Consider the following 12,856-nt stretch of genomic DNA (forward strand, 5'->3'; position numbering starts at 1 on the left):
ATATCATACTTCAATAGAAGAGCAGATAAATTTGTCTTATGCTGAGAAAGAAGAACTGATTGATTTAAGGTATACACTCAATAATCAATATCAACAGAGTTTTTTTTATTGAAAATAAAAAAAAAATAAAAAATAATTGAAAGGAAAAGGGAGTTCAGGAAACATACCTGCAACTGTGTAGAGATTTTTGTTCGAAGGCCTTACTCACAGAGATCCCGTGGTCGCTTTCCCGACTAACTCTAATCGCGAGTGTTTCGCTGGGTTTCGATCGGGGGTGAAGCCAAACAGGAAAGGTGACGAGGGTCTCGGGCGCGGGGAGGGGAGCCAACAGGAGAGGCGAAGCAGGTGAGTGCTTCAGTGCAGATGGGAGTTCGCCAGAGGGGAAGCGAAGCAGGTGAGGAAGAAGCTCGCGATTCGCGAAGTTGTAGAGGCGAGAGTTTGGTCACGTGGGGCGAGCGGGACTTGTAGAGCGGAGCTTCTTCAGCGTGAGAAAGAGGGAGGCGATCAGGGGTCTTCGGCGGAAGAGAGGAGATCGCGCGGGGGAGACGAGGCAGTTGAAGGTATCGGTGCAGAGGCAAGAGGCGAAGATGATTCGTACCGGAGGGGAGGAAGAAGGCGGGCTTTAGAGGAAGGCGAGAGTTTCGAGCGGGAGGGACGAAGCAGGCGAATCTGATGCTTTTCTGTGAAGACGAATCGGGAGAGGAGGAGAGCCACGGGAGAGGAGGACAGAGGGGAGATTCGGCTAGGGATTCGTCGTTGAGAGGAGAAGAAGCGCGAGCAGCCGGAAGGAGCTAGATCGAGCGTGAGAGTGAGGAGTTGAATCCAGAGTCCCGAGCCTCGTCAGGGGAAGAGTATATTAGAAATTTGAGAGAGACGTTATGCGAGACTCTTTGGCGGGGGATTGAATGAATTCCGTTGATGCAGCAGTTTCAAAAGGAAAAACTTAAACTCTCAATTAAAATGAGAGTAAATGACCCATTTGAAATTTAAAAATTTGAAATTCAAAATTTTCTCGAGTCCAGCTCAAATCGAATCTGAGTTGAACCTGGGTTGAGTCCAGGCCCGCACCCTGCTAATTAAAAAAATGTGCATCGATATTCGTGCCAGTCGCTTGCGTGCGAAATCACAACAATGCGGGTGTCCTTCCTAGCTAAAGTTGACGTTCCGGACGCGTTAGTGCAGTCCGTTTCGTCATCCGGGGTCGTCTAGAAGATTTTGCCGACGGGCGAGTCGATTCAAGTTAAAGTCGTGTGTGGTGCAGTGAGTGCGTGAATTGCGGCGTTCTCGAGTAATCGAGTCACAAAGGGTTCACCTAAGGTTGTTTGATACTATAGAAACTCATTTTCAGGCCCTCTACATGTTGATCTTTAGCCCTTGCAACTAGAAGTTGAGTGCTCGAAACCACTCATGCGAGTTTTTCATAAAAATGAGTCAAGAAGTGGGTCGAAACTCTACGGGAGGTGGACTCTAATACTAGTCTACTAAGATGGTCAACAAGAACTCCTAAAACTAGATCCTAGGTTCTAAGAGTAGGAGACTAAGACCTCACTAAAAATGAGGTCAACATGCACTTTAGCACTAAGAGTTAAAAATAGTGGTAAGAAAATAGTAAATTTTGATATGAAAACCAATTAAATTTGTGAAAAAAGATGTTCAGTCATATGTAGAATACCTAACTGTCCATATTTCATGTATGTTTTCGAGTGGGGGGAATTGATTTGTGTCGGATTAACTGAAAACAAGAACACACTTATTCAAGGACTTGTCAAAATAAAAGCATAAGCTTTCAACTATAGCAAAAACGTTTGTTAAAAAACCAAGGTCGTGGAAATCTGAGAGGATTTAGTTCTTTTCATGTAGGCCTCTCTTATGCAGGCTAGCCATCACCTCAAAATTTTGGAGGATTTGTCGAGAATATCTAGGAAACCTGTAATTTGGTTTATTCCCTTCCTATCTCATGTTATTCTATTTTTTATTCAGAATTATTTCCAGACTAACACAATAGAGTCCATGCTAAATACTTAATTTCTTTTGTTTTACAGTCACAAAAAACAATAAAGCTTTAGACTAAAGCTTGAGACTTAGGTGATGGTTGTAGACTCTGAGGTACGCATTAAAATTTCTCATATCTTATTGCTTCCTTTTAGGGCAGATGGAATGGACATGGGCATGTACTTTCATCACTTCAGAGAAAATCAAGTTTGTGTTTCATCTTCCTAAGACATAATCATGGCAAAATGGGAACCGACAAGGAACAAGAAATGCTCTCATGATATAATAATGACGAGATAAATCTGTCTGCCCCCAAATTGGCACTCTTCATCTTCCATAACTATTGGTTTCCAGAGAAGGATAAAAACCATGGCAATGAATTCAAGCATATTTGCAACAACATGTAGCTCTGAGCAACAAATACACTGACGAAACAAAATACCAAACAACATAAACCAAAAGTAGCCTTGTAATGCTTGGTGACAATGACACGGGGCTTCCCACACTGACGCGGGACAAAGGACTTCCAGCACTGAACGGTTTCCCACGGCAGGATGTCCTGCTATTGAACTCGACCGGTCAATTAAGGACCGATCCAGGGTGAACTCCAGTCAAGCAGCCTAAGGAGGGATTCTGACGGGGCAGGACAGCCGCCCGCCCCTCTCTTCCTTCCTTTCCACTTCTCGTTCACGTAGGAGCTATTTATTTGTTGTTTTCAAGGATTAATGTTAATTTTTGATGACTTTTATTTTAGATTTCATGTGTGGAGAGTATTCCCTATTCTAGAGTTGTATCTGAGGAGGTGGCGGTGCTCCATGTTAACCTCATTTTTTGTGAGGTCTTTTCTTCTTCTTAGAGCCTAGGGTCTAGACTTGGGACTTCTTGTTGGACTCTCTCAGATGACTAGTCTGGGACCCGCACCAACTAGAAATTCGAGCCACTTCTTGGCTCCTTGCAGTTTCATATGGTCGGTTCTAAATCTTCAACGTTTGGTAGAGTCGATTGAAACCAGCATGACGAAACTTAATTCGAGTACACATAGGACCTAAAACTATAGAAAACCCATTGTAACTTCCGTGTGCTTTCACGAAGCGCAAATACCACAATTTGCGCACTCGTTGTACATAAATATCGAAATTCACGCCATCTGCACCCGTAGAAAACTTCACGATTGATCAAGCTCGAATTAATTGCTGGAATAATCGATCATGGAATAAAATTTTGACGATGTTTGAGTTTAACACATTTTCGACCCTATTATCGCCGAGATTGTTTGGATGACCCCGGACGACAAAAATTGACTGCTACAACACGTCTGGAGCGTCGACTTTAGCTAGGAAGGACATACGCATCACTACAATTCCCGACACAAACAAATGGCACGAACATCGGGCTATTATATATATATATATAATATATAATTTTTTTTTTGAGAAAGCTCAAAGGTTGATATATTAAATAGAAAGAAGAAAACAGATTGTGTGGGAGGGCTCAAACATGGCATCCTGACAACACGATAACCACTACATCAAATGGTTTCAAAAAGAGAAAATACATAAAAAAAACATGAGAGACCTAACTAAAATACCAGAAAGTGTCAAAATATGGAGTATAAGGTAGCTAGAAAGCGACCTAATTTTGTCTTGCCTCTGCCTCTAGTTCTAGGAAAGGATCCGGCTAATAAATTGATAAGATGAGTGACATTGTCAGTAGTAACCAGTGTATCATTCAATAAATTCCTGAGCTCGAGTCAGCCTCCATTTTTCGTCTTCCTCCTTGAATAGATATGTCATTCCTCATCTGAAGATTGGCTTGCCGATCATTGGGTTGGTCTAAAGTGTGCAAACATGTGTAGGTTGTGGAACATTAGAAGCAACTACTTGTTGTACCAGCTGATCTTTTATCGGATCAAATGAGCACTCTCGTGTATCTTGACAAGTAAGTAGGTCTTCTTAAATAACAGTGAGTGGTATAAGCACATTTGGATTTGTACCTGTAGTATGATGTTCTTTATTTGGAACTACGGTGTTAGAAAGAGGATCAGATTGCACATTCTGAACAGGGATGGTAAGTGACTGATCTTTAGTGATATTCGGCCTTAGATGAGGATGCAAGCGATAACAAATAGTATAAATGTGGCCAAACATACTATAATGAGAGCAATGAGGGTGTAATTCTATTTCAACATTTTTCCAATACGCGTTGTGAGTGGTTTCAATCCATACCTCATCAAGAACTGGTTAAGTGATATCTCTCTCAACTAACACAGAAGCCACAGAGAGTCTAGTGACAACAAGCGTAAAACAATCAACCTTGAGAGGCTTACCGTAAGCAATTAATAAAGAGTAGAGAATTTTCAAGTTGAACTGTGTAGTTTTAACCCGGAAACTTTATCCAAACGGGAACGATAAGGGACTCCGCTTTTGGATCAAAATCGACAGTTCACATCAGAATTTTCATAAAACGGTGGTCGATCTTGATAATTTTTCGAGAAAAAAGCGAGTGTAATCGGCATCGTAAGATAACTGAATAACTATATGTCGACCATCAAGTAAGTCAATATTAACTTCATAGTATCAAACTCTTTCCTTATGATCTCCAATTTTGGGTGACCATAAAGGAATTATCCCACTAGAGCAAAACGCCAAGAGGACGCGAGGGTACTAGTTTCAACCTATGTGAGAAAAAGAGCGGACTTCTCATTTTTTTGCTAAGTTTTTTAATGAAAGTGTGATCACCACTACATTCAAGAGCGTTGTGGAAAGATTGAAGAACATTGTAGAACTTGCAAATATGAAAACCAGGCTCTAAACCTGAAAGAGGAGCACGAGTAGGAATATGAAAGTCGTCGGCAAGTGCATTGGCATAGGAACGCATCTTCGTGGCCATCTCCAGAACGGCTGTGAGCTGCCAGAAAAGGCGAGCAGACTTCACTTTCTGTCGGGCAAGGCAACGGAGATCGTCGAGTGCGACCCGAGGAAGGAAGACTACGAGCGTCAGGCCAAATTGAAGATGCGAAATGCGTCAGCAGCAGTGCGAGAACGACGAAAACGAAAGAGGCCTTTGTCGTCGGGTACAGCTGCGACAGAAGCCCTTCGACGTCGGGCTGAATCGAAGGCGCGAATGCGTCAGGAAGAGGAATGACGAGCAAGAAAGCCGAAGGAGAGAGACCCTTCGACGTTGGGTACGAGGAAACCGATTGGCGCGAAACTCTTCGTCGTGGGCACGATGAAATCAGAGAGAAGCCATAGAATTAATGCAGGGAATCGCTAACCGTCAATGTATATATATATATATATATATATTATAAGGGTTATAATATAAAACGCTAATCCAATTTAACCTAAACAAAAGCACGCCACAAGCCCCGCAATTTTGGTGGCCTGCCCTAGCGTTCCCTCCACGCCATGTCGAGGTGACTCCCTATTCGCTCTGTCCGAAGCTTCTTCTCCCTCTACGTCCGAAGCATTCGTCCCCTTTGACCATCGCAATTCTATGCCGATTCACTTCGTAGTTCCCCTTTGCAGTATGCTTGCGGTTACCCGAGCCTTTTACGCCTATTTCCTTTAGTTAGCTAGGCACTGCGATGCCCCATCATCCATCGATGATATGACTACACTCCCTCTTCTTCTCCCTCCTGTTCTTCTTCTTCTTCGGGTATAAAACACCATGGGGGGAGGTTAGGTAAGGGGTTACGGAAATTTTGAGTCTGGGGGAGGTTCTGCCGAAATCTCTACTCGGCTGGGACTTGGTGCTCGAGGATTTGGTGTTTGGGAGTTCTGTGGCTTCCCTTTTAATTCTTTCAAAGCTCGAGCAAGGTAATTTATCTCATTTTTGCTCTTCTTTTCTGCTCGAAAGAGGCTGAACAAGCTCGAGGGCATAAAAATCTGTAGCAAGTTTTTTTTCTTCTTTCTTTACTTCAAGAAGAAAAAGAAAAAAAAAAGAATATATATATGTATGAGCTTGGTTGTCTTACCAGGAATCTCATTTTGAAATTGTTATCAGTTGTTATGGATGTTTAGACCTTTAGCATTTCTATTGAGTTTGATTTAATTACTTCATCCTTCTTACTCAGCTAAGGGTGTTAGACTTATAAGTGGCAATGATTCAAGTATTATGCATGTGAAAACTTCTTTCCTTTGTTCTTATTATGCCTAAGCATTTATGCCATCCACCTTCTTTAGTTTATGTGAAGTCCAAATGTTGTTTCAGCTCTATATATTAGGCGTTTTCTTTGTCGATTCGTTCCCTGCTAGCTTTACCCACAAGCTGCATTACCTGGGCCTGTTTGATGGCTCTTGAGCTGCATGTGTGCAATGTTTTGAACTCGTTTGGCTGTGATATTTTGAGCTGATTTGGTTTGATTTTTGTGGAGCCTTGTGGTCTTGGCCTTGTGGGCTCATTCGATTTTGTTTTATGGAATCGGCGGTTTCGGTTTCATGAAGTTGGCTTGGTTTGGTTTTGTAGATTCCCTGGCTCCAGTCAAACGAAAAGTTTTGACATCATCACTTGTTGTTTTGGGGCTTGGTTGTTGCCCCCCACCCTATTCGAGACATATGTGTAGGTGATTATTTTTTTCTTTTAGAGCCTTTGGAGTTTTATTTTGTCTCTTCTCTGTTGCTAGTTCTATTCGATAACCTTGCTGGTACCCCTGTGTGTTATTTTGGGTTGTTTACTCTGCTTAGCACACCTGCTTTGCCCCCATCCGAGGTTAGCTGCTTGGGACCTGTTCTGTCCGTTTTGGAGGTTCCTTTTGCTGCTCCTACCTGAAATCTGCAGTATGGGTTTCTTTTGTGTTGGTGTAGGTTGTTGTCTTGTTGCCTCTACCCGAGAGCAGCTATGTGGGCTCCCTTGTGTTGGTTTTGGTGATGTTTTTGCTGCCCCTACCCGAGAGCTCTATTTGAGACCCTTACTGGTGTTTTCCTGTGTTAGTTTGGATTGCTTTCCCCTATTGGATCTTTTTGAAATCATTATTGTGGTGTCCTTGTGATGCTTTTGGTGGTGCTTTTGCTGCTCCTCCCTGCTCTATTTGTTGGGAGTTTAGTTGCAATTTGGGCCTCTTTCGAAGTGCGACTTTTGAGCAGTTTTGGATTGAATTAGGAGCAACTTGGAATCCTCTAAAATGTGCATTTCGGAGTGTTTTGGGCTAGCAATTGAAGCATTTCGATACACCACTTTCGGATTGTTACACCGGTAGTTTGGAAAAGATAGCTAGCTATTGATGAGTGTGCTCATTTCCCTATTCATCTGAGGTGATTTATTAAGTGAATATTTGAGGCTGACCCTCCAACCGCATTAGCCTCCTTCTTATACTAGTTTTGGAGGTGGGTTAGTCTTTTTCTTTTTTTCTTATTTATTTCTTTCGGTGCTTTTTCCTTGCTTCTTGGTTTGGTTTTACGTGCTTATGTCTGAAACATAAGAGTTATAGTTATATATAAACTATCAAGCAAGGTCGTAAGTTGGACGGTCTTTATTTTTTGGGTTTAAGGCCGTGATGACAAAAATATCTGGTGATAGAGCGGAATAATATCGCATCCTACGACATCGGGACCTGACCCAAGAACACGGTGAAAATTTAGGATGATAATATTATTCACCAACACTAGACTAGCGAGGACTCTTGACTTCTTAGGCTGCTGGAGGTCCTAGCCCGACAGTGTGATCGACTTGTGGACAATTAAATTTTTTAAAAGTACAACAATAAGAACAGATACAGTATTTACAAAATATTTTGACGACCAAAATAGATATAAATTTTGTTTATATGCATGAAACCTATATGAATGCTAAAATATAAAGTTTAAGTAATATAATCTGATTGTTCACTCGTTAATTACCGGTGTTGGGATAAGGATTGCCCTCCTAAGATTATATCTTCGAAAATTTCTAGTTGAATGTCAGGCTCTATACATATGGATGACCGATGGTTGTCTTCGAAGTCCTTCAAGAATAACTAAAATTTGAGCATACCCCGACCTGAATGCTTACGGTTTTCTTTCTTTCATCGGATTTTTTGTACGTTTCATACGATTTTATTTGAGTCTTTGTATAGCACTAGTGATTTCTTCAGATTTTCTTCGTATTTCTAATAGTTTTCTTCGAGTTACCATATGTCATTTGTGGCTTTTCTCGAGATTTTCAGGTGATGTTTTTGCTATTCATTCCTATTTGTACAAATGCATGCTTGCCACCTATTAAATTTTCCATTAAACTCGTTTACTTTCACCTGCTACACCGACTCCATCTACAGGAGTAGCAGACTGTCAGGTATACAGGTTTGTTTTATATTTACATCATTTTACTTTCCTTACTGCACACTTTACTGCCTTTCTTTACTTATCGTTCTCATTTCCCGCACTTTACTGCATATACATATAGTTTATGCTTGTTATATTACTGTTTATTATTTACTGCGCTTCATAGCATGTTTCCTTCTTATTATTCATGTTGCTTCTATAGAATTGCAGAGGCCTTTAGGATAGAAGACAGTAGAACACCCGGTTTATGAGGCACTCTATAGCGAGTCACTGACCTAACAACTGTATATTTATACACACCAAAACCCCAAACCTATGATCGATATGTTATGGAGCTAGGAGTAGCCTTTCCAGGAAGCAAAACGTCAAAGGAAGTGGACGGAGGGCGACGATCGAAACCACAACAGCGAAGTGAAGGATGATCCTCAGTTGAAATCTTCGTAGAATAAATAGCAAACTCATAAGACTTCGAGATAGTCCGCTTAGTGCGACATAAATCCTCACTTCCGCTTTAGGCCTTTTCATCACTCTATTGTGCACTATAAGTCCTAATTCTCTTTAAGATTCCGATGTCGTCGTTAGGTACGACGTAAATTTTTCTGCCTTCTTAGGTCATTTGCACGATCGGGTATCGTCCGAATATAAGTCTTAAATCCAAAAATAAATCGGCAGGATTGAAAAACTAAATAATATCATTTCAAAGGCATAAAGTCAAACACTAGGATAGTTGAGAAATCATCGGGGTTTTCCTCGGATCTGTGACATCCCCTACTTTTCATTCTTTTGAACTCTTAAAATAACTGTTCCTATTTTGAGCTCTTCCATTTTGATTTTCTTATATTCAACCATGGAAACCTAAACTTTGAAATCTTGAAGACAGAACCACTAATCTTATTCGAAAGTTTTCTTAGGTGATTTTAATTGTCTACAAAAAGGTTTTGACATGGTTATAAAACTCATCACTTGTTTTGGGGCTTGGCTGTTGCCCCCCCTAGTCGAGACATATGTGCAGGTTGTTATTTTTTCTTTTGGAGCTTTTGGAGTTTTAATTTGTCTCTTCTTTGTTGCTAGTTCTATTCGAGACCCTTCTTGTACCCCTGTGTCTTATTTTGGGTTGTTTCCCCTATTTGGCACGCCTGCTGCTGTTTTCTTGGGGGGATTGGGATTGTTTGCCCTACTAGCTCTATTTGAGGCCCCTGTTGGTATTCCCTACTGGTGTGAGTTGTTTCCTTTTACTGCCCCCACTAGAGACTTGCTGTTTGGGCTCTGTTCTGCCAGTTTTGGTGGTTCCTTTTGTTGTTCCTACCTGAAATCTGCAGTATGAGTTTCTTTTGTGTTGGTGTAGGTTGTTGCCTTGTTGCCTCTACCCGAGAGTAGCTATGTGGGTTCTCTTGTGTTGGTTTTGGTGATGCTTTTGTTGCCCCTACCCGAGAGCTCTTTTCGAGGCCCTTGATGGTGCTTTCCTGTGTTAGTTTGGATTGTTTTCCCCTGCTTGATCTTTTCGAAATCATTATTGTGGCCTCCTTGTATTGGTTTTGGTGGTGCTTTTGCTGCTCCTACCCAAGATTTGTTGTTTGGGCCCTGTTATGTCGGTTTTGGTGGTTCCTTTTGTTGTTCTTACCCGAGCCTACTATTTGAGGCTTCCTTTATGTTGGTTTGGTTGTTTCCCCTGTTGTCTTACCCGAAACTTGTTGGTGGATTGTTTCTCGTGTCGTGCTAGAGATTTGCCTCCCTGCTGCCCCTTTACCAGCCACCTATTCTGCTTGTGAGAAAGAGTTAGATGGTATATCCATTTGTTCGATATTTGTTCGATATTTTAGGAAGATATTTTAGGAAGATTGAAATGCCCAGTTCTTCGGGCTGAATTGATTGCTTGGGAGTATTTAGTTGCAATTTAGGCCCCTTTCGAAGTGCGACTTTTGAGCAGATTTGGATTGAATTGGGAGCAACTTGGAATCATCTAAAATGTGTCTTTCGGAGTGTTTTGGGCTAGCAATTGAATCCTTTTGATACACCTCTTTTGGATTGTTACACCGGTTGTTTTGAAAAGATAGCTAGCTATTGATGAGTGTGCTCATTTTGTTATTCATTTGAGGTGTTTTATTGAGTGAATATTGGAGGCTGACCATCTTACCGCTTTGGCCTCCTTCTTATACTAGCTTTGGAGGTGGGTTAGTCTTCTTCTTTTTTTCTTATTTATTTATTTTTGATTTTTTTTTTTTTTCTTCTTGGTTTGGTTGCTTCTTGGTTTGGTTTTACGTGTTTTACGTGTTTATGTCTGAAATATAAGCGTGCATATATAGTTGTGGTTATATATGAACCATCAAGCAAGCTCATAAGTTGGATGGTCTTTTTTTTTGGTTTAAGCCTGTGATGACAAAGGCATCTGGTGGTAGAGCGGGATAATATTGCATCATACGACATCGAGACCCAACTTAAGGACCCAGTGAAAATGTAGGCTGACAATATTATTCACCAACACTAGATTAGCGAGGATTCTTGTCTTCTTAGACTGCTAGCGGTCATCACCCGACAGTGTGATCGACTTGAAGATAATTAATTTTTTTAAAAGTACAACGATAAGAACAGATACGTCATTTACAAAATATTTTGACTTCTAAAATAGATATAAATTTTGCTTATATGCATGAAGCCTATATGTATGCCAAAATATAAACTTTAAGAAATATAATCTGATTGTCCACTCGTTAATTACCTATACTGGCTAAGGACTCCCCTCCTAAGATTGTATTGATAAAAATTTTTAGTTGAATGTTAGGCTTTATACATACGGATGACAGATGGTTGCCTTCGAAGTCTCTCGAGAATAACCAAAATCTGAGTCTACCCCGGCTCGAATGATTACGGTTTTCTTTCTTTTCCTGGATTTTTCGTACGTTTCATACGGTTTTATTGGATTTTTTGTAGATCACTCGTGATTTACTTCGGATTATCTTCGTATTTCTAATGGTTTTCTTCGAGTTTCCATGGGTCATTTGTGGCTTTCCTCGAGATTTTCAGGTAATGTTTCTGCTATTCATTCCTATTTGTATAAATGCATGTTTACCACATGTTAAATTTTCCATTAAACTCGTTTACTTTTACCTGCGACAACGACCCCATTTACAGCAGTAGCAGACCCGTCAGGAACGTCGAAGCAAGCGAACGAAGGGCAACGATCGAGACCACAACAGCAAAGTGAAGGACGATCCTTAGTTGAAATTGTTATAGAATAAATAACAAACTCATAGGACTTCGAGGTAGTCCGCTTAGTGTCCGCTTAGTGCGACATGCTTAGTGCGACATAAATCCTCACTTCCGTTTTAGGTCTTTGCACCACTCTATTATACATTATAAGTCCTAAATCTTTTAAGGATTCTGAGGTCGTCGTTCGGTACAACGTAAATACTTCTATCTTCCTAGGTTAATTGCACGATCGGACATCGTGCGAATATAAGTCCTAAATCCTAAAATAAATTGGCTGGATTGAAATACTAAATAATATCATTTCAAAGACAAAGTCAAACACTAGGATAGTTGGGAAATCACCGGGGTTTTCCTCTGATCCGTGACATCCCCTACTTTTCTTTCCTTTGAAATCTTAAAATAATTGTTCCTATTTTGAGCTCTTCCCTTTTGATTTTCTTATATTAAACCTTGGAATCCTGAATTTTGAAATCTTGAAGACAAAACCACTAATCTTAATCGAGAGTCTTCTTAGGTGATTTCAATTGTCAAAGATGTAATTAACTATAAAGGTTTGCTTCTATAATAAACTTAAGAACCCAGCTTAATATAAATCATATCTAACCTCTCATGTTAAATAGGAGAACTTATCGGCTTATAAAAAAGATTTCGCAGACCAAACAGACGTCACGAACTCTTTAATTTAGGTGGTTAAAGCTACTAACAAATTATATGTTTATCCTTCAGGATAGTGTACTACTTGTGTCATCACGCTCAACCATCTAGACTATCAAATATGTGAAGTACATTCGGTTTCACTTTTTCTAAATTCATTTTTTTTTAAATTATAGTCATATATAAATTAAATTGAAACATTATTGTTTAAATTTAAAATACTATTTTATAAAGTTATAATCACATATATAAACTAAATTAATTAAATTAAAAAATTAAATCCTAAAATAAAGAATCCGCGACATTTATTTGGTCGACACTCCGGTTGTATCCTACTCCAAGGTGGTGTTGCATCTTATTAAATCTTCTTCCCTAAACTTTCTTCTCCCTTTCCCTCAACGACTAGCCACTCCAGACCCTTGCTCTTTGTTTGACTGCCCTTGCAACTACCTTTCCACTTATCATCCAACTTTTGCACCCGTTCCAAACACCTCACTGCCGCTCCTATCTACATTAACATTGTTGTCCAGCCTTCCCACCATCCCCAGCCACCTTGCCACCCTTTTGTTGCATTTGTCTCTGCTGTCCCAGTCACTTCCCAGCCTGTCGAACCCTTTTCCCAGCACTCCTACGAGCTATCTACTACTCCAGCCCCTTCCTCCACATTGGACAGCCCCACTACAGCACATAGGAGGGCGGTCCCAGTCCTTCGAATTACTTACCAGCCCCCGATAACACTTTCCCTA

The 12,856-nt window shown here is 40.5% G+C and overlaps 1 protein-coding gene and 1 long non-coding RNA gene across 9 annotated transcripts in view; one reads left to right on the top strand and one right to left on the bottom strand.

The window, feature by feature from the left end:
* Window positions 1-4,299, top strand: part of LOC110038107 — a 5,535-nt gene extending 1,236 nt beyond the window's left edge. Inside the window, exons 2-3 of the long non-coding RNA XR_002295392.1 lie at window positions 1,822-1,824; window positions 4,290-4,299. This is a non-coding gene — a long non-coding RNA (uncharacterized LOC110038107). The remainder of the gene's footprint in view (window positions 1-1,821; window positions 1,825-4,289) is intronic.
* LOC110038105 overlaps window positions 1-12,856 on the bottom strand; it is a 66,688-nt gene that overhangs the window by 35,162 nt on the left and 18,670 nt on the right. The gene's annotated exons all lie outside the window — the stretch shown is intronic.

This window comes from Phalaenopsis equestris, unplaced genomic scaffold, assembly GCF_001263595.1.
Source record: "Phalaenopsis equestris unplaced genomic scaffold, ASM126359v1 Scaffold231023, whole genome shotgun sequence".
NCBI lineage: Eukaryota > Viridiplantae > Streptophyta > Magnoliopsida > Asparagales > Orchidaceae > Phalaenopsis > Phalaenopsis equestris.